Source organism: Macaca fascicularis, chromosome 11, assembly GCF_037993035.2.
Source record: "Macaca fascicularis isolate 582-1 chromosome 11, T2T-MFA8v1.1".
In the NCBI taxonomy this organism is placed as follows: domain Eukaryota; kingdom Metazoa; phylum Chordata; class Mammalia; order Primates; family Cercopithecidae; genus Macaca; species Macaca fascicularis.
This window is the reverse complement of record NC_088385.1, coordinates 54,180,534-54,202,812: the sequence shown is the minus strand read 5'-3', so window position 1 is coordinate 54,202,812 and position 22,279 is coordinate 54,180,534.

Below are 22,279 nucleotides of genomic sequence, written 5' to 3'. Positions count from 1 at the left end.
GCTCACACCAGTAATCCCAGCACTTTGGGAGGCTGAGGTGGGCAGATCATGAGGTCTGAAGATCGAGACCATCCTGGCCAACAAGGTCAAACCCCGTCTCTACTAAAAATACAAAAATCAGCTGGGCGTGGTGGCACGTGCCTGTCATCCCAGGTACTTGGGAGGCTGAGGCAGGAGAATTCCTTGAACCTGGGAGGTGGAGGTTGCAGTGAGCCAAGATTGTGCTACTAAACTCCAGCCTGGAGACAGAGCTAGACTCCGTCTCAAACAAACAAACACACAAACAAAAACAAATTTATACAGGATAGTAATACAGAAGTACACCTTTGCTCTGAGAAGAAATACAGCATACATTTAAACTTTAAGTTTTTATAACTGAACAAAAAAAAGCTGAGTTTTAATATCTTTTAAAAAACAAAACCAAACAACTACAACAACAAATAATTTGGCTAGCATTTTTCCCCCATTCCTGGGAAGGGGCCTCTAAACTCTGGACATTTCCTTGAGTGGTAGCATTATCTATGTTATTCATGGTGGGCCCCTCAGATCACACCTGATAGTTTATGCTAATGTGGTGACTCAGCATGGGGGCTGGACACACTGGAAAGACCAATCCTATGATTACAGGTTTGGGGCTTTGAGGCCAACCTCCAGGGAAGGGAGAAGAATTGAAGATTGAGTTTAATCACATTGCCAATGAATCAATCAATCATGCCTGTGTAATGAAGCCCCAATAAAAACTCTGCATGCTAAAGTTTGGGTGAGTTTCTCTGTTTGGCAAAACTCTTTGAGTATTATCACACATCGTATCCTGGAGGAGGTAATGTTGTGTGGGACTTTGCAGAGACAGGATGATTGCGACCCTCCCAGAACTCCCCCTCTGTGTCTCTCCCTTGGCTGGTTGTGACTTGTATTCTTTTGTTATAACAAAATTGTAATTTTAAGTATAGTTCTTTCCTGAGTTCTATGAGTCATTCTAGGGAATTATTGAATATGAGGGGCTTCATGAGGACCTCTAGATTTGTAGCCAGCTGATCAGAAGTGAGGGTGGCCCTGGGGACCCCAAACTTGCAGCTGGTGTCTGAAAATGAGAGAAGTCTTATAGAGGACTGTGCCCTTAACCTGTGAGGTATGGCTTAACTCTGGGTAGTTGGTGTTTACAAGTAACAGTGGAAAGTTTGTCGCTTATAAACACCTGGAGGTGCCTTGTGCAAGGCAAACGACCACCCTGGAATTTGTCTTTCTGAAGTTTCAATGTTTGTATGTTTCATATTTAGAAGGGGGAGGGGAAATTCCCTTCTCTAATTATTTTCCATTCTCTGTGCTGGGAGTAACCATGCTGTGGCTTTCCTGTTTGTATATAAGCAGGAGTCTGTAAGGGGAGAAGCTCACTTTATATTATCAGTGCATCCCAGCTGAAATTTGTCAAAGAAAACCAGGCATCCAGGCTAGTGGAGAGCTGTATACAGGCTCCTTAAGAAAGAAAACTCCCAGGCGAGAATTCTGTGAGCCTCTCGAAACTTATTCATCTTGCACCTTAATTAATAGGCACTAAACACAGAATATGTAAAATGCAATTAAGATGCAGATGTGAGTCAATTTTATAGCCACTGGCTCAGAAAACATGTGCTTTCCCATTTGAGAACTGGAAGACTTTTTTTTATGCCATGCAGCCAGAATGATACACATTAAACTTGCTTTCAGTTAATAGTTCTGTTAAAGTGTCCTGTGTTCAGTCTGCATTGACTAAGCCCCTATCTACATAGATACCCCAGCATGTAGAGCAACCTCATCTCCAAAACAAAACCACTGATATGATTTGGTTGCATCCCCACCGAAATCTCATCTTGAATTGTAATCTGAATTATAATCCTCACATGTTGGGGGAGGGATCTTGTGGGAAGTGATTGGATCATGGGGGTGGTTCCCCCATGCTGTTCTCATGATAGTGAGTGAGTTCTCATGAGATCTGATGGTTTTATAAGGGGCTTTCCTCTCCTTGGCTCTGCACTTCTCTCTCCTGCCGCCCATGTAAAGAAGGACATCTTCGCTTTCCCTTCCACCTTGATTGTAAGTTTCCTGAGGCCTCTTCAGCCATGCAGAACTGTGAGTCAATTAAACCTCTTTCCTTTGTAAATTACCCAGACTTGGCTATTTCTTCATAGCAGCGTGAGAACAGACTAATACAACCACCCTCCCAGGGATTTTTGTGAGTTCCAAATAATATTAATCACATTGCCAGTGAATTAATCAATCATGCTCCTATGTAAAGAAGCCCCAGTGAAAACTCTTGTATGCTAAAGTTTGGATGAGCTTCTCTGGTTGGCAAAACTCTGAGTAGTATCACATATTGTATGCTGTAGGAGGTAATGCTGTCCAGGACTCTGCAGGGAGAGGATGATTGCAGCCCTCTCAGAACTCCCAAACCAAATACTCATATAAAATATTGGACAGAGTTCCAGAAAGTCTATTCATAAAAGAATTCCAAAAAGTGTTCCTTTTTTAGCCAGTGAAAGTTTCTTGAAAAATGTTATGAATTTAGGTGTTTGAGTTCCTGAGCTGGGTTGGGATGCTTGTGAGTTTCACTGGGGGCTGAAACACCATGGACTCCTTTTCTGAGTGAAGCCTTTGTGAGTCTGTCTCATTCTTGATGGCTGAGACAGCAGAGGTGATTTCTTTAGAAGCCACAGGAGCTACAGCTGATTCTGTGCTTCATTCTTTGTGGAGGCTGGTTTTATAGAACATTTTTGAGCTGTGACCACCATGCATATAGGAAAGAAGTGACGAATTAAAACAAATCTCCATATGTGACATCTGTGTTAGTTTCCCAGGACTGTTCTAACAAATTACCACAAATTTGGTGGCTTAAAAGAACAGAAATGTATTTTCTCACAATTCTGGAGGAGAAAGAAACCAAGGTGTCAGTAGGGCCACATCCCCTCCAAAGGCTTTGGGGGAGAATTCTTCTTTGATTCTTCCAGCTTTTGGTGGCTCCAGGAGTTCCTTGGCTTGTGGCTGCCTCATTCCAAATTCTGCCTCTGTCTTCATATCTGTGCCTCCTTTTCTGTGTCTCTGTGTGTCAAATATCTCTTCTCTTGTTCTTAACAAGACACCAGTCATTAGATTCAGAGTCTACCCTAAATCTAAGATAATTTCATCTAGAGTTCTTTAAGTAATTACATTTGCAAAGACCCTATTTCCAAATAAGGTCACATTCTGAAGTTCCGGGTAGATGTGCATTTTAGAACGACACTATTCAACCCACTACAGCATCCACAGATGCGGATTTGAGTGATGTATTTGTTTCATCTCATTTCCCTCATTTTTAAACCAAGGCTAATAATGACACCTACTCTAACCCCCTCACAGCACTGTTAAGATTAAAGGAGATAATTGGTGTGAAAATCCTTTGTAAACTATTACAGGAGTAACAGGATGGATATAAAACAAAAGATCTTAACAGCTGGCCATAGGATTTACTATTTTTGTTGAAGAAAATAACCTAATGAGACTGCTTGCTGTGGCAGGGACAGGCTGAGGCTCCCAGGTGGGCAGTAACTGAAGTAACAAATATGGATGCCTGATCTGTTTTGTATATGGCAAAGAGAGGAAGATTTTATTTTGTTTTTCATTTCCCCAAAGAGGGAGTGTGACCTGGGAGAAGTTAGGACACTATCTGGAGCTAAAGGCAGCAACTAAAAGCAGGGAGACCGCAACAATTCTTAAAAACAGAAATTGCTGATTTGTGTTTTATGTTGTTTGCTTTCTGGTGTGTAACGTGACCCTCTTCCTATGATGACCAAGTCCTCAGAAATGTCAACTGCACTCAGAGGTGTTTAGAGCAGATAGAAATTTTTTGGACAAGTTTTGGAAATCGTGTCAGGGGATCAGTTTCAGGTTTCAGCAGACATGACTTGAGAAAGAAAATGCACACATATAAACTGGCACCAAGAGATAAAGAAGACTATGAGAATGTCATCCTTTCCCTCCCACTTGGGAATTAGCAGAAACTTGGGGGAGGGCTTTTGTTTCCACCAAGGCATGGAATTAGGATTGAGCTATTCTACATTTCCCAGGGCAGAATGGCCCCAGTTAACACGGGGTTACTTAGCACTAGATGTAGGTATTGAGAAACTAATGTGGTTTGGAGAGCGACACAAAACATTTACAAGTGGCAGTGGAAGATCCCTCCCCAAGATTGTAACCTTGTGTAAGGTACTGGGCTCATAGCTCTTAAAGGTATATTCTAGAGAAGCTCAAGTTCTAGATGAGATGGTCTCGTGAACAGGCAGTATTCCACATAATGATGAGCTCATGGAGAGTGATAAGTAGGTGCAGCTAAGGAGCAGGTGGGACTTGGCTCAGATACCTAATCCAAGGTTGGATTTGGGGTGGAGAGGTGTCATAACAGCTTTCTGGAACTTGAGACTTCCCAACTGTCTTAATTCAGAGTTGGCTGGGGAGAAAACAAAGTGGAGAAGATACTTCCAATGCCCCTTGCCTGACTTGCCTATCTGTTAACACTTTCCTTTTCAGTAAGAATATCAGGAGCTCAGGAAGAGATGTTTTGGAGAGGGCAGGGTCTAGTTGTGCCCCTTAAATCACACTTCACTGGGAGTACCACTTCCCTATATAGCTAATAATCAACTGTATTCAAATTGGTTGATTGCCACTTCACAGAAGCTAACATAAAAGCTAGCAAGAAGTTCCAGTGATGGTTATAAAAAAGCAAAAATAGTTATAAGATAAAAATAAAAGCAATGGAAATATATTAATATTCAAGAAGTTAAAATTTTGTTAGAAAGCTAAAGAAATTGTGTAAGAAGTAAATTACTGAACAACTAATCACTTGCTTAGTCATGAAGGAAATAGCTACTGATGTTTTGAAAGCTTTGTAGTACCAATTGAACAGCCCTTCTCTCCAAAAGTGGCTCATTACTTATCCAGCTTTGATTGCACCATCTGAATCATTAGTTGTTAGGGTGGGTCCTCTTGTCATTTGCTCTGGAGAATGAGGCTTCTATTCCCCAAATTGTGCATATACATACATATACATATATGTACATCTGTATGAATAAAAGCTGGTAGCTTACAAATACAGGCATAAAAGTATGTCATATATGTATATACAGTCAATCCTCATCATTTGTAGATTTCATATTTGTTAATTTGCTTACTCATTAAAATGTATGTGTAATCCCAAAATCAACACTCTTGGTGCTTCTCCAGTCATTTGCGGATATATGCAGAGTGGTGAAAAATCTGATTCGCCCAGACATGTGCATTCCCAGCTGAGCTCCAGCAGAGAACTGTTCTGCCTTCTTATTCAACTCTCTCATACAAAGATGGCCAGAGGCTGGAGCCAGTGCAGGGTGGTGCAGGAAGCTCTGGCTCTGGGGCCAACTGGACCAGGCTTGAATCTCAACTCTGGCACCTGATGGTAGGACGTCCTCAGGCAAGTCGTTGAACATTTCTGACCATAATTTTCCTTTCTGTAAAATAAAGTAGAAAGAACCTACCGGGATGAATTGTTCTCAGGAATTAATACTATAATCTGTGTAATACACAAACACACAAATAAAATATATATTATAGATATGTATTTTCCCTGCATGCAGTGGTTCAGTTTTCACTAATTTTGTGCCCACAGCAACTTCATACAGTATAACTACCATGAACATACCATATACATATATATGTATGTATACACACATGCACATATGCAGTTACATGGAGAGAGGAACACATACTTACATGTTTGTCCATCTTTGCTATATATTCTCAAATCAATACAGGTGTAATCAACAGACTATTGTTAATGGCTCTTGTTTCTTCCATTTTTAGAAGTGAAGAAATTATCTCTCAAAAGAATTTTCCTCCTTATGAAAAGGAAGTAAATTGCTCACTTTTTATAGATGCATTCAGTCTTTTGGGGAATGTCTACGTGAGCCCATTCAGTAAACTACCTCTTTCAATACACTGAATAGTATCCCATTAGTCTGACCATGTTAATGCAACTTCAAAAGGAAAATAATTCACTCTTTTATCATAAGTATGATGAGAACTATAATGCACATAATCTCCAACTCTTTTTCTATTCATTGGCTAGGACTGCTAAATGAAGCTTACATTATTACTGTAAAAGGATGGCTGCCCATGACAAGTAAAAAATAATGTCACTAACTTCACAATAGCATGGAAATTTTGAGAAATTTTTTCAAAAGTTATAATAATAGGTTTGGAATATTCTATTCCCATTCTTCCTCTAATAACTCTCGGTGACCAAACGAACATATTTGCAAGACAGCTGAAAGGCATCAGGGCATCTGACCTTGGAAGTGAGTGAACTAACTAGTCTATGATGGCTATGGACCTTCAGTCTTGACCTCTGTAATCCTATAATATAAAGCCATTGAACTAGTGGAAAGTATTCAGAAATGGAAGTGTGGTGTTTAACTTGCCACAACTAAGGGTAAAACCATTGTATATTTATATTTGATGTTACAAAGAAAGAATTCCTGTACACAAGTCTTCTTACTAGATGGGAATTAAAGTTGTGTTCTAAATGTATTAGTTGGCATAGATTAAGTCAAAGAATAAACAGACCCCCAAACTAATGATGGCCCAAATACGAGAGGAATTAGTATCTCTTTTATATAAGAGTTCAAATGGGTGTTTCTGGATGACAGGTGCATTTCCTCTGTGAAATGTTTAAGGGATCCAGGTTTCTTATATCTGTGGCTCTGCCATCTCTTAGGCCCTCATTGTCATCTTCATCTATCAGGAAGAAAGAGAAAAGAGTGTGGGGCAGGTAAAGTCACTTTGTAAAAGCCTTGGCTGAGAAACTCTGTGCCTTATTTACAGATTCCATTGGCTAGAACTCAGTTCTGTGGCCACACCTAACTGCAAAGGATCCTGGGAACTGTGGTTTCCTTATGTGCCCAGGAAGGAAAGGAGATCATGGGTTTTGGCAAGCATCAGGCCATGTCAGGCATAGGTGTTGTTATGCTGAAGGAGGAACATAGACCCTTCCCCCTCCTCCCTTGACCATGGCCATAGGTAAGGGATGAGATTTCAGAAGAGGGATAGAGGTATTTATGGGGTAAATATCCTGGGGAAGATGCTAATTGCTATTCAGAAGCAAGAACCAAGACTAAAAGATCAAAGGCAGAGGGCAATCCGTCATTGTCTGTCTCTCACTTGATTTTTCTCTTAATCTTAAAATTGACTGAAAAAATAGTTGAGATGCTTAAAAAGCAGTTCCTCACGTGAAAGTAAGAAACCCAAGCAACATGTCTATGAAATTATGCCAGCAACTTGGAACTCAAAGCTTCTCCCTCCTGGCATGTGGAAAAGTAATGCCATTTGTAGGAGTGAGTGGACATTTTCATAGCTCTCCATCTGTTGAGACCCCCCCACCCCTCAACAAAGTAATTACACTTTCCAACCTCCCTTGACCCTAGGATGCACATATGATGTATGTTCTTAGAGGTATACTACCTGTGGAAACTGGCAGAACATTGGGGCACCTGAGTCACTGGTGTGGAAATGAACAAGACAAGGTATTCTGGGGGTTGACAGTAGTGGAGGCAACCTCTTGGTCACAGAAAAGTTTGAGTGGTTCTGGAGTTGGTGACAGCAGCTGTCCCATTACTAGGCCAGCTTTGTGGGCTAATTCTGGAAGTTGTCCCTGGTAGCTTAATCTAAATGCTATTCTTCCAGATCGTCCAATGATTCTGTGACCTTTCTAATATTTTTAAACGCATTTCTTCTGCTTTAACTAACTAGAGTGAATTCTGTTGTCTGTGACTAGGAACTTTTTACCAATACTGAGATCCAGCTAGCCACTGTAGAATCAGAATGCATTGCTTTGCCTATAGAATGATTGATATTCCTTAGACTGTTTATTCACATTTTCTTATTCCAACCAGAATTAGTGCTGTTCTAAAGATGTGCAAAAGAAAAGTTTTGTCTATGTCGTACAGAATGTTAAAACTCGAGCAAAACACACTTGGAAGATAGCACATTTGTGGCTGAAATTCTGAAAGCAGGAGAACCCCAAGAGGGGATGTTACATTTCATGACACTGAGTCAAGACCACTTGTTCAGCAGCCCCTCTATCCTAGGGAATTTTCCTTCCTTAGTTAAACCCTGAAGGTTCTGCAGCATGATTTATTAAAGAAGAAAAATCCCTTCAGAGATGGACTACAAAAAGAAATCAGCTACTCTTTACAAATAGATATCTCACATTTTATTCTGATTGCTCTAAAAGGCAATGATTACTTGGGCGTAATGTTTGGAGAAGTTAGTTATTTCAAAAACTCAAAATTTTCAAAATTCAAAAATTTTCCACACCAAGTAATGTTCCTTGTATAATATAGGCTTGCCAGAGACTGAAACCAAGGGCATGCCATGAGTACTGGATATGCAGAAGAGAGATGGCCTTGGTTTTTGAGAAGAAACTTGGTGTAGTGGAAATAGCATTTGGGTTCTGTTACTTACCAGCTGCTTGTGACCTTAAGCAAGTCATTTAATTTCTCTGGGTCTCATTTCCTCATCTGTAAACTGGAGACAATAATCATAAGACCTTACTCAAAGGGTGATTAGGCTTAATTAAAAGTGTGTCATGACTCTTTGTTGCAGGCAGTAGAAACCAATTCTGGCTGACTTAAGCAGAAAAGGAATTACTGGGAGACAACTGAGATGCTCACAAAATTGACAGAAAGGTGAAAGAACCGGGGCCAGAAAATGAGCAGGTGCTAAGAGAAATCAAGCAAATAAAAATGAAATCCATTGTCAACACTAGGAATGGCTGGTTGGGATTCCCCCACAGGCTGCCTGTAACTGGTTTCTCTACCACTGAGGCTAGTTCCTGCTGCTGCTGCCTGGGTGGGTCAGACATTGATGCCATGGCACTCTCACCTCCACTGACTCTAGGCATCATCCCCTCTCGATGATGACTTGAACCTGAATGGAAACTACTTATGAGACACAACTGCTAAATATTCAGGAATTTCACCAGCTGGTGTTAAAGAGTTTTAGTTTGAAATCAGCCATGGCGGGAGTTATTTACAACCTGGAAAGTGGCAAACATTACAAACCAGGTCTGCTTTTGTTTTTTGTTTTTTGTTTTTTTCCCAAAGAGCCAGTTTACCTGCAAAATACTGCCTCAAATAACAAATTTCTAGGTGTGAGTGCCTGATTGGGTGAGTCTAAGATACATGTCTGTGTTTTAGCTACCAGGGGATGGGGAGAGGAAAAGACTAGCTTTTTAAATAGCAGGAGGAGGACTTCCCTCTTACCAAGACTGAAACGGTTGGAGGATTCCTTTCAAAAGGATGAGGATTTCAAGGCTGAATAGCCTCCTGAAATTTCAAATATTCTCTGCAGTATGCAAAGGGCTTACCTAAATCTATGTATTTACCCATAATGAGTACCAAGTACATTTTGTGTCCTTGCTCATTCATTTTCTCTTTTCCCTAGTTTTTGCCACATGTATAATCCTTGCTTTTCTATTTGATACATGCTTTTAAATTCTGCCCATAACAAAATAAAGTCTTAATAAACCCTGTCCTAAGTTATATCTAATTAAGGAGAAAGGTTAGCTCAGAGGTTCCAACTTTAAATTGATGACTGCAGAATGCTGTTCTCTGTGAAGGGAATGTGTGTCTTTAGAAAGAATCATTCTTCACATGTAAGTGTTTTTGAGATAAAAATAACGAAATACGTACAAACATTTATACCAAGATAAATTTCTCATTAAGATACTGAAGGTCTTTCTATTTATTAAATTATCCAACATCCTATCAAAAGAATTTTTATTTTACTTTTTAAAGTTTCAACCTCTGGGAGTACAGAACAAGGAATTTTTATCTTAGAAAATTTAAAGTAGAGACTCTTCCAAGTAAGAGGATATGACAAGCAGCTACTATTATTTTTCCTCCAAATTCATAAGTGTAAGGTACCTGTTTAATCAACTAGAGGTTAGAAAAAAAATACAAATAAAATATTTTTCATGAAAGCTGCTTCTTTATATTGGCTACAAATGATTTATGTCCTTGGACTTGGATGAAGGGGAACAAAAAATATTTTAATAATAGAAATTGCATTGCAAAACTTTTTTCATATGTATCTTGTTTAATTCTTTATGTTTCATATTCATCACTTTATCCATACAACTGGTGGGTGCCTGAACTCACATTTGAAATTAGGAAAATTTGTCACTGTTCAGAGTCAGCTTTCATTTTTCTAAATGTCGCAAAAAGAAGGGAATTTTTTCCTAGGTGAAGATTATGCATTCTTAAAGAGGCATTTGGAAGTTCCTTTACCTGCAGCTTTTACTCACGTGTTTGGAAGTGGTGATACAAAGATACTGCTGTGGATTGAGGGGATGAAGCACTTCACTGGTTGCTGGAAGAACAGAATCTACTCTGACCCCAGAGCGGTCAGTGGCTTGAGCTAGTTTCTCCCTTCCTGGGTTCATTCAGTTTCTCCATTTGAAAAGTACGTACCCATCCAGAAGTGCTTTATATTTCCTTCATCCTTAAAAAATTCTGCATCCTGAGGTTGGAGCGTCACCTCACCCAGGAAGTGCAAGGGGTTGGAGAACTCCCTCCCTTAGCCAAGGGAAGCCATGAGGGACTGTGCCATGAGGGACAGTGCTATCCAGCCCAGATACTGTGCTTTTCCCACCGTCTTCACAACCTACAGATCAGGAGATTCCCTCGGGTGCCTATACAACTGGAGCCCTGGGTTTCAAGCACAAAACCAGGTGGCCATTTGGGCACACACTGAGCTAGTTGCAGGAGTTTTTTTCATACCCCAGTGGCACCTGGAACACCAGTGAGACAGAACCATTCACTCTCCTGGAAAGGGCACTGAATCCAGGGAGCTGAGTGGTCTTGCTCAGCAGATCCCACCCCTACAGAGCCCCACAAGCTAAGATTCACTGGCTTGAAATTCTTGCTGCTAGCACAGCAGTCTGGTCAACTTGGGACTCTTGAGCTTGGTGTGGGGAGGGGCGTCTGCCATTACTGAGGCTTGAGTAGGCAGTTTTCCCTTCACAGTATAAACAAAGCTGGGAAGTTCAAACTGGGCACATAATCCACCGCAGTGCAGCAAAGCCACGGTAGCCAGACTGCCTCTCTAGATTCCTCCTCTCTGGGCAGGGCATCTCTGAAAGAAAGGCAGCAATCAGGGGCTTATAGATAAAACTTCCATCTCCCTGGCACAGAGCACCTGGGGGAAGGGGTGACTGTGGGCACAGCTTCAGCAGATTTAAACCTTCCTGCCTGCCGGCTCTGAAGAGCACAGCAGATCTCCCAGCACAGCACTCAATCTCTGCTAAGGGACAGGCTGCCTCCTCAAGTTGGGTCCCTGACCCCTGTGCCTCTTGACGGGGAGACATCTCCCAGCAGGGGTCAGCAGGCACCTCATACAGGAGAACTCCAGCTGGAATCTTGCGAATGCCCCTCTGGGACAAAGCTTCCAGAGGAAGGGGCAGGCACCAATCTTTGCTGTCCTGCAGCCTCCACTGGTGATACTCAGGCAAACAGGGTCTGGAGTGGACCTCCAGCAAACTCCAGCAGACCTGCAGAAGAGGGGCCTGACTGTTAGAAGGAAAACTAACAAACAGGAAGCAATAACATCAACATCAACAAAAAGGATGCCACACAAAAACCCCGTCTGAAGGTTACCAATATCAAAGACCAAAGGTAGATAAATCCACAAAGATTAAAAAACAAAACAAAACAAAAAACAAACAAAAAAAAACTCGTGCAAAAAAAAAAAAACCCTGAAAACTCCAAAACCCAGAATGCCTCTTCCCCTCCAAAGGATCACAACTCTCCAGCAGCAAGGGCAGACAACTGGACGGAGAATGAGTTTGACGAATTAACTGAAGTAGGCTTCACAAGGTGGGTAATAACAAACTCCTCTGAGCTAAAGGAGCATGTTGTAACCCAATGCAAGGACGCTAAGAATCTTGATAAAAGGTTACAGGAACTGCTAACTAGAATAAGCAGTTTAGAGAAGAACATAAATAACCTGATGGAGCTGAAAAACACAGCATGAGAACTTTGTGAAGCATATACAAGTGTCAATAGCTGAATTAATCAAGCAGATACCAGAGATTGAAGGTCAACTTAATGACATAAAACATGAAGAAAATATTAGAGAAAAAAGAATGAGAAGGAATGAACAAAGCCTCCAAAAAATATGGGACAATGTGAAAAGACCAAACCTACATTTTATTGGTGTACCTGAAAGTGACGGGGAGAATGGAACCAAGTTGGAAAACACACGTCAGGATATAATCCAGGAGAATTTCCCTAACCTAGCAAGGCAGGTCAACATTCAAATTCAGGAAATACAGAGAACACCACAAAGATACCCCTCGAGAAGAGCAACCACAAGACACATAATTGTCAGGTTCACCAAGGTTAAAATGAAGGAAAAAATATTAAGGACAGCCAGAGAGAAAGGTCAGGTTATCCACAAAGGCAAGCCCCTTAGACAAACAGCAGATCTCCCTGCAGAAACCCTACAAGTCAGAAGAGACTGGGGGCCAATATTCAACATTTTTAAAGAAAAGAATTTTCAACCCAGACTTTCATATTCAGCCAAACTAAGCTTCATAAGTGAAGGAGAAATGAAATATTTTACAGACAAGCAAATGCTGAGAGATTTTGTCAACACAAGACCGGCCTTACAACAGCTCTTAAGGAAGCACTAACTGTGGAAAGTAAAAACTGGTACCAGTTACTGCAAAAACATTTCAAAGTGTAAAGACAATTGACGCTATGAAAAACTCCAAAACATTGAAGTTTTGCATACAAAACTATGAAGAAACTGCAAAAACATTCCAAAGTGTAAAGACCATTGATACTATGAAGAAACAACTGATGGGCAAAATAACCAACTAGCATCATAATGACAGGATCAAATTCACACATAACAATATTAACGTTAAATGTAAATGGGCTAAATGCCTCAGTTAAAAGACACAGACTGGAAAGTTGGATAAAGAGTCAAGACCCATTGGTGTGCCATGTTCAGGATACCCATCTCACGTACAAAGACACACATGGGCTCAAAATAAAGGGTTGGAGGAGTATTTAACAAGCAAATGGAAAGCAAAAAACAGCAGAAGTTGCAATCCTAGTCTCTGATAAAACAGACTTTAAACCAACAATGATCAAAAAAGACAAAGAAGGCATTACATAATGGTAAAGGGATCAACATAACAAGAAGAGTAAACTAACCTAAATATATATATGCACCCAATACAGGAGCACCCAGATTCATAAATGTGGTTCTTAGAGACCTATAAAGAGACTTAGACTACCATGCAATAATAACAGGAGACTTTAACACCCCATAGACAGATCAATGATACAGAAAATTAATAAGGATATTCAGGACTTGAACATAGCTCCAGACCAAGTGGACTTAATAAACATCTACAGAACTCTTCACACCAAATCAAAGAATATACATTCTTCTTAGCACCACATAGCACTTATTCTAAAATTGACCACATAATTATAAATAAAACACTCCTCAGCAAATGCAAAAGAATGGAAATCATAACAGTTTCATAGATCACAGAGCAATCAAATTAGAACTCAGAATTTCAAAACTCACTTAAAACCACACAACCACATGGAAACTGAACAACCTGCTCCTGAATGACTACTGGGTAAATAACAAAATTAAGGCAGAAATAAATAAGTTCTTTGAAATCAATGAGAATGAAGAAACACTGTACCAGAATCTCTGGGACACAGCTAAAGCAGTGTTTAGAGGGAAATTTATAGCACTAAATGCCCACATTAGAAAGTGGGAGAGATCTAAAGCTGACACCCTAACATTACAATGAAAAGAGCTAGAGAAGCAAGAGGAAAGAAATGCAAAAGCTAGCAGAAGACAAGAAATAACTAAGATCAGAGCAGAACTGAAGGAGACAGAGACACAAAAAAAACCCTCCAAAAAGATCAATGAATCCAGGAGCTGGTTTTTTGAAAAGATTAACAAAATAGATAGACCTCTAGCCAGGCTAATAAGAAGAAAAGAGAGAAGAATCAAATAGGCACAGTAGAAAGTGATGAAGGGGATATCACCACTGATTTCACAGAAATACAAACTACCATCAGAGAATACTATAAACACCTCTATGCAAATAAACTAGAAAATATTGAAGAAATGGATGAATTTCTGGACACACACACCCTCCCAAGACTAAACCAGGAAGAAGTAGAATCCCTGAATAGACCAATAACAAGTTCTGAAATTTAGGCAATAATTAACAGCCCACCAACCAAAAAATGCCCAGGACCAGATGGATTCACAGCCAAATTCTATCAGAGGTATAAAGAGGAGCTCATACCAATCCTTCTGAAATTAATCCAAATGATAGAAAAAGAGAGACTCCTGCCCAACTCATTTTATGAGGCCACCAACATCCTTATACCAAAACCTGGCAGAGACACAACAAAAAAAGAAAATTTCAGGTCAATATCCCCAATGAACGTCGATGCAAAAATCCTCAATAAAATACTGGCAAACTGAATCCAGGAGCACATTAAAAAGCTTATCCACCATGATCAAGTTGGCTTCATCCCTGGGATGCAAGGCTGGTTCAACAAATGCAAGTCAGTAAACATAATCCATCACATAAACAGAATCAATGACAAGAACCACATGATTATCTCAATAAATGCAGAAAATGCCTTCAATAAAATTCAACATCTCTTCATGCTAGAAACACTAATTAAACTTGGTATTGAAGAAATGTATCTCAAAATAATAAGAGCTATTTATGACAAACCCACAGCCAATATCACACTGAATGGTCAAAAATTGGAAGCATTCCCTTTGAAAACCGGTACAAGACAAGGATGTCCTCTCTCATTACTCCTATTCAAAATAGTATTGGAAGTTCTGGCCAGGGCAATCAGGCAAGGGAAAGAAATAAAGGATATTCAAATAGGAAAAGAGGAAATCAAATTGTCTCTGTTTGCAAATGACATGATTATATATTTAGAAAACCCATCGTCTTAGCCCAAAATCTCCTTAAGCTGATAAGAAACTTCAGCAAAGTCTCAGGATACAAAATCAATGTGCAAAAATCACAAGCATTCCTATACACCAATAATAGACAAACAGAGAGCCAAATCATGGATGAACTCCCATTCACAATGACTGCAAAGAGAATAAAATACCTAGGAATCCAACTTACAAGGGATGTGAAGGACCTCTTCAAGGAGAACTACAAACCACTGCACAAGGAAATAAGAGAGGACACAAACAAATGGAAAAACATCCCATGCTCATGGATAGGAAGAATCAATATTGTGAAAATGGTCATACTGCCCAAAGTAATTTATAGATGCATTGCTATTACTATCAAGCTACCAATAACTTTCTTCACAGAATTAGGAAAAACTACTTTAAATTTCATATGGAACCAAAAAAGAGCTCATATAGCCAAGACAATCCTTAGCAAAAAGAACAAATCCTGGAGGCATCATACTACCTGACTTCAAACTATACTGCAAGTCTACAGTAACCAAAACAACATGGTACTGGTATCAAAACAGATATAGACCAATGGAACAGAACAGAGGCCTCAGAAATAATGTCGCACATCTACAACCATCGGATCTTTGATGAACCTGACAAAAACAAGCAATGGTGAAATGATTCCCTATTTAATCAATGGTGCTGAGAAAACTGGCTAGTCATATGCAGAAAACTGAAACTGGACCCCTTCCTTACATCTTGCACAAAAATTGACTCAAATGGATTAAAGACTTAAATGTAAGACCTAAAAGCATAAAAACCCTAGAAGAAAACCTAGGCAATACCATTAAGGACATAGGCATGGGCAAGGACTTCATGACTAAAACATCAAAAGCAATTGCAATAAAAGCTAAAATTGACAAGTGGCATCTAATTAAACTAAAGAGCTTCTGCACAGCAAAATAAACTATCATCAGAGTAAACAGGCAACCTACAGAATAGGAGAAAATGTTGCCATCTATTTATCTGACAAAGGGCTAATAACCAGATTCTACAAGGAACTTAAACTAATTTATAGGAAAAAAACAAACAACACCATCAAAAAGTGGGCAAAGGATATGAACAGACACTTCTCAAAAGAAGACATTTATGTGGCCAACAAACATGAAAACAAGCTCATCATCACTGGTCATTAGAGAAATGCAAATCAAAACCACAATGAGATACCATCTCACACCTGTTAGAATGGTGATCATTAAAAAGTCAAGAAACAACAGATGCTGGAGAGGATGTGGAGAAATATGCACACTTTTACACTGTTGGTGGGAGTGTAAATTAGTTCAACCATTGTGGAAGACAGTGTGGCTATTCCTCAGGTATCTAGAACTAGAAATACCATTTGGCCCAGTAATCCCATTACTGGTTATATACCCCAAGGATTATAAATGATTCTACTATCAAGACACATGCACATGTATGTTTACTGCAGCACTATTCACAAAAGCAAAGACTTGGAACCAACTCAAATGCCCATCAATGATAGACTGTATAAAGAAAATGTGGCACATATACACTATGGAATAATATGCAGCCATAAAAAGGATGAGTTTGTGTACTTTGCAGGGACATGGGTGAAGCTGGAAACCATCATTCTCAGCAAACTAACACAGGAACAGAAAACCAAACACCACATGTTCTCACTCATAAATGGGAGTCGAACAATGAGAACATATGAGTACAGGGAGGGGAATATCACACACCAGGGCCTGTCGGGGGTGTGGAGGGCAAGAGGAGGGAAAACATTAGGAGAAAGACCCTAATGTAGATGACAGGTTGATGGGTGCAGCAAACAAACCACCATGGCACATGTATACCTATGTAACAAACCTGAACGTTCTGCACATGTATGTCAGAACTTAAAGTATCATAAAAAATAAACAAAACTATAAAAAAAGAAGAGATACCAGAGAGTCTGCTAAAAAAGAAAATCTGCATCCCAATTACTAATTCTAATCTCATTTCTCAGTTGAAAAACACACTTAATTATTAGTAGCTCAGCTGGGCACTAATGAAAACTTGTCAAACAGCCATGAAAGGAACAGAATCTCCAGTTCACACCTGCATTACAGAAATCCCCTCCTCTGGCCTTTTTCAATGAGTAAACACTTATTTTTGGCAGTGTTGGCTTGGGAATAGTGTCTCCATAGAAACCACTGCCTGGGTGAACACTTTCCTTGGGAATGAGCAGCTTCTCAACATTTACATGTCATCTCAATTGATAGAACAAGTAGATCTTTCAAGATCTCCAAGCCTTTTTGTCAGCTGGCGGGTTAAATTCTAAATTAGATGCAATGCCTGAAGGAGCATGCGAGCTGAAAAGCATCAGTGTTTTCATGACAGCTGAGAATGCCATGTCTCCATACAAATGTTAATTCCACTATCATTGTGGGTTTTTATATACCATTAGTTTTATTTTCAACATTGAGTGGAAATGAAGAGACATTTTGGGATTTCTTTTGGGATTTCAAAGCCATTTGTGGTTGTTGTTGTGTTTCTTCCTGTGCTACCACCCCAAGCTGGGTGCTTTCAGAGCTGTAGGTGTGGTGGGACACAGTTCCCTCAGTACATCTCCAGAAGCTCTGAGCAAGCTTTGGGGGCTGGATCCAGAACAGTGAAAATCTGGAGCACCTCCCATTTCATGCCTTGGAGTCTCGACAGATTCTCAAACAGAACGCTGTAAACCTACTCTATAAGTTTGTTAAAAATAAACAGAAATATATGAAGTCCCCCAAATGTATCACCCCAGTGCCATTACACCCAGAAATAGCTTCCATTTGACACCTAAACTATAAGATGTACAATGTTACTGCTTTTTCCTCCCTCCACCCCACAATGTATGGATAATTGTCAAAGTCCAGAGTACCACCTGGCCTCTGGGGAAAGTGGAATGGTAAATTTGGGGGAGGAAAATTTTCTTATAGGTCAGCTACAAAGGCCAGTTTTAGCAAGCAGAATCTTCTTGTGCCTGATATGTTTGAGTGAACCAAGAGGCGAAAACAACTCTATGCTCTGGATTGGAAATCCGAGCAAGATTGGTGTCCAGGCAGGATGATAGGAAATATATCTTAATTTTGAACAAAGCATTTTGCTTAGAATGTTAGGTGAATAGGGAAATCGCGATGCAGAGCTGCTCAGGGCTTTCTGATTTGTGGCTGTGGCACAGGTAGCTTTGGCCTCGTTTAGAAATGGCTACTTGATTTCTCACCGTGAAGTGCTCCCAGCGTTCTGATAAGAAGAGCAACACTCTCTGTTCTGAAGCATATGTTGTTCCTGCTCTTCAGGAGGGATGGGGACAAAGAGCCCAAATGAACGCACACAGTTTTTAATGTTTTGGGAGCAGTGTGTGCCTCTAAATTCACTTGGTGCTTGCTCAATTTTTCATTTCCTGTGTAGATTCATTCTTAGATTGGAAACAACTTCATTATCCACATATTCAGATTAATTCCTGAGTCATGCCTGGTTTCTTCTCTTAAAAACAGATAACAAATCTGGACTTTGAGAGCCAGAGTTTGACCATTTTTCAATCTGAATGTATTCAGGATAAGATGTTCCATAAAGATCAACTGTGATGGGACCACTTCTGATTTATTAGGCAGGCTGAGCATCCCAAATCGTGCAGAGAAAAGAAACAATAATAATTCAACAAAATGACTGCCATTTATTGTCTGCTAGATTCCAGGAATTTTGCACATATTAACCTCGTGTTATCTGCACAACAATCCTGTGAGTTAGATTTTATTTTCAGATAAAGAAGCTTGTTTCAGAAATTAACTTGCCCAGGCCACACACAGCATGCAGTGGTCAAGCTAAGATGCGCACCTGAGTCAGACTGACTCTTGAGACCGATGGTTACATACTGCCTTATGAAAGGACTACTTCTGCAAAGCAACTCTCAAATGCTGAAGAGCCAAGAAACCAAAGAAGGCAGACAAATCCAGTTTGTATTGGGTGATGTATTGAGAAAACTTACAGACAGACACATGGTCTTGGGTGGCTGCAAGAAAGGTAGATCTCCATGCAGTTGTCCCTCAGACCCAAGGCCTATATATCATAGGAAAGGGGTATATGTGTTCTACCAAGATAGTTAAAGGCAGTTCTCCAGAACAGGCAAGAATGCGGTGTGTGTCCTAGCCTATAACTTGTGTTATAACATGAAAATTGCTTTTTTCTTGCACTAGGAGCAGTAAATAAAGTAGAAACCAGGAGGCATTCCCAGGACTGGGGCAAATCAGAAGCCAACATGGCAGATTGGCATTCAAGATGGAGTCACTTTTGTCTCCACATATACTCAGCAATGCTGCATCACCAGTCAATAAGCCACATGGCATGGCATATTTTTCTTGTACTTGTGAGTTTCGTATTTAGTATTTTTGTTTGTATTCTAGAAGACTGTGGCTCTCTACTATAGCTAAGCCTACTAGAATCCTTCATAATAATGGAGAGGCAAATACTGGATGAAAAGAAATTGAATGGTGATAAATAGAAACCATATTATGTGAAACGCAGAGAAGATATTTCTTATTAACTAAATGAGACTGTAGCCTGGAATATGAGAGCCAATCCTTCAGTAGTTATTGAAATGCCAACATAAGCAGAGTCCTATAGTATGGTCCCTAGCAGAATTCATTGTAAGTTATTGGTCAACAACTATTAGAGGAAGTTTTAATGTTTGTGAAATACAGCTATAAGGGATCAGTTGTACTCTGTGAGGTACAATTGTTTGAAATTGTGAAACAACATACAATTGTAACCGTGTTTGAAAGAAGACATTTTAGGAAAATACTGGAGCATGAAATATCATTTTAAAAAATCTTTCTTTAGTTTTTCTAAGAAATAGGATGAAGTAATGTAGGGCAACTGTGGCACACAAGAAAAAGGGTTGCCATTTGCACAGATTGCAGTGCAAGTGGTGCCAGTTGGATGTGCACAACAGTGAGGGGCAGCCCTCACTGAATTAGGAGAAATCCTAAGAATCTTCTCTACTTAGACATATGAGGCTTTCTGCTGGTTTCTGAGCAACTCGGTAGATGATGATGCCATTTAGTGAGATACAAAATATTGGGGAAGAAATGAGTTTGCTTGGGGGAAAACAAAAGGTTCTGTGGGGAGGTTGAGTTTTAGAGGTTGACTATGCTGTTGGGTACATGAGACTGGAGCTGTGGGGAGAGGTTGGGACTGGAGATAGAATTTGGTGAGTTATCAGTGTATGGATAATTCTTAACCCCATGAAACTGAGGAAGATGTCTTAGGGAGAAGGGAGAGAAAAAAGAGGCTGAGGACTGGTGTCCGCCAACATTTAGAGGTCAGGAAAAAGCAAAGGAGACTGACAAGGGAGCAGCCAGTGCAGTTCAAGGAAAACTAGGATAGTTTAATGTTCAGGATGGAATCAACTGAGAAGAGCACTTCAGGAAGGAGAGTCAAAGGCTGGGGCACACGCTGCTGAGAATTAGCAGAGTCTCACTGACTCTCTCTTCCTTGTTTTTCTAAATATGCTTCCTTATCCCCAAACCCATGACTGCTCTCTTAGTTCAGAAATACAATGGCCTCTCAATGAAGCTCCTCGCCTCTTGATTCAGCTTCCTACAGTCCACATTGCATGCTATCCTGGGAGAACAATCTCTCTAAAATGCCAACACGATTATGTCACACCCAGATTTAAAACTGTGCAATGGCTGTCCATTTTATGGGTAATTATAAGTTATTGGTTAACAACTACTAGAGGAGCTTTTAATGTTTGTGAAATACAACTACGAGGGGTCAGTTGTACTCTGTGAGGTACAATTGTTTGAAATTGTGAAACATACAATTGTAACCGTGTTTGAAAGAAGCCATTTTAGGAAAAAAATATTTTCTATGAGGCTATCACCTGGAGCTTAACTCCCTCCCCACCAGATCCAGCTTTATGGTCTCCCACACATCCTGTGCTATACCCCAATTCACCACATCTAATGTGCCATGCTTTTTTTCTTTAACCTCCATGGAGTTCCTCTTGGCTGGTACTGTTCCCTCTGACTGAAATACTTTTCCCCACTCTAGTCCTTCTGACATGTCTCAGTATATAGGTCTCGGTTCTAGAGTTATTTTCTCTGTAAAAGTTTCCCCTGATCTCCCCTAAACATATTAGACATTGTCCATTCTACCATCCCATAACTTGCCATAAACATCTCAATTATAGCCCTGTCCATGTGTATTGCAACTGCTTTTTATTAATATTATGATACGATTAAACCATGAATTTCCTTATGAGTGGGGGCCATGCATTTTCTTTTTAATGTTCCCAGTGCCAAGTACAGCATTTTGTTCCTATGAGAAGTCCATAAGTAAACATTGAAAGAAAAAGACCTCACAGATTTTATAAAAGTTCAAATGTCTATATTGACTATGCTTCCACAAAAATATTCCCTCTCTCTTAGGGGATTAGTGATCATTAAAAACCAGTGCTAATTAACCTGGCTCTTATCTGCATGTTTGGGATGAATATACTGCCCAAATAGTGCCAGATTAGGGGCTCCTGGTGATTGTTCCATTTTATGATTCACCAGAGGCCATTTCTGACCATTTCCTTCAGGTGCTCAAAATTGTGAGCCATGCAGCTAGCTCCTTACATAAGGAAAAAACCCTGCTTGTCCCATTTATTGGAAGCCCAGAGCAATATTACTTCAATTAAATTGATTCAGTATTTGTCAAAGTTCTCCCAGCTACAGAAATTGTGCCTTGAAACAGTCAGAAAGAAAATTTAACCTGGAAAGACTCTGCATTTTTATTAATATAATTTTTAAAGACAATGCCTTATATAACCGAGTCATAATCCCTCTAGGATAAGATAGAGGGAGGGGAGGGAAGAAGACTACGTTAGCCTGGAGTTGAAATCATTTATTGTGAAGATTCATGGAAAGCACTACAAAGTCAGATTCTGGCATTTAAGAAAATAGAAAATACTTTAGTATTTCCCCGGCACTAGGTTACATAATAGCAGGCACATAATCACCCTGTCTTGTTTTTTTCTGTCTTTGCACATAAAAAAAAGTTATTTAAAGATAATCTACTGCTGAAAAATCAAAAAAATAAAGTTCAGGCTTCAGAGTGTTATTAAAGCAGCCACTTTGACCTCCCAAAACTTGACCTCTTAGAGGTCAACTATTCTAGCTCTTCCCTCTGTGTTTCATCAGAAGTAATTGAAACATACCAGAAGAATGAG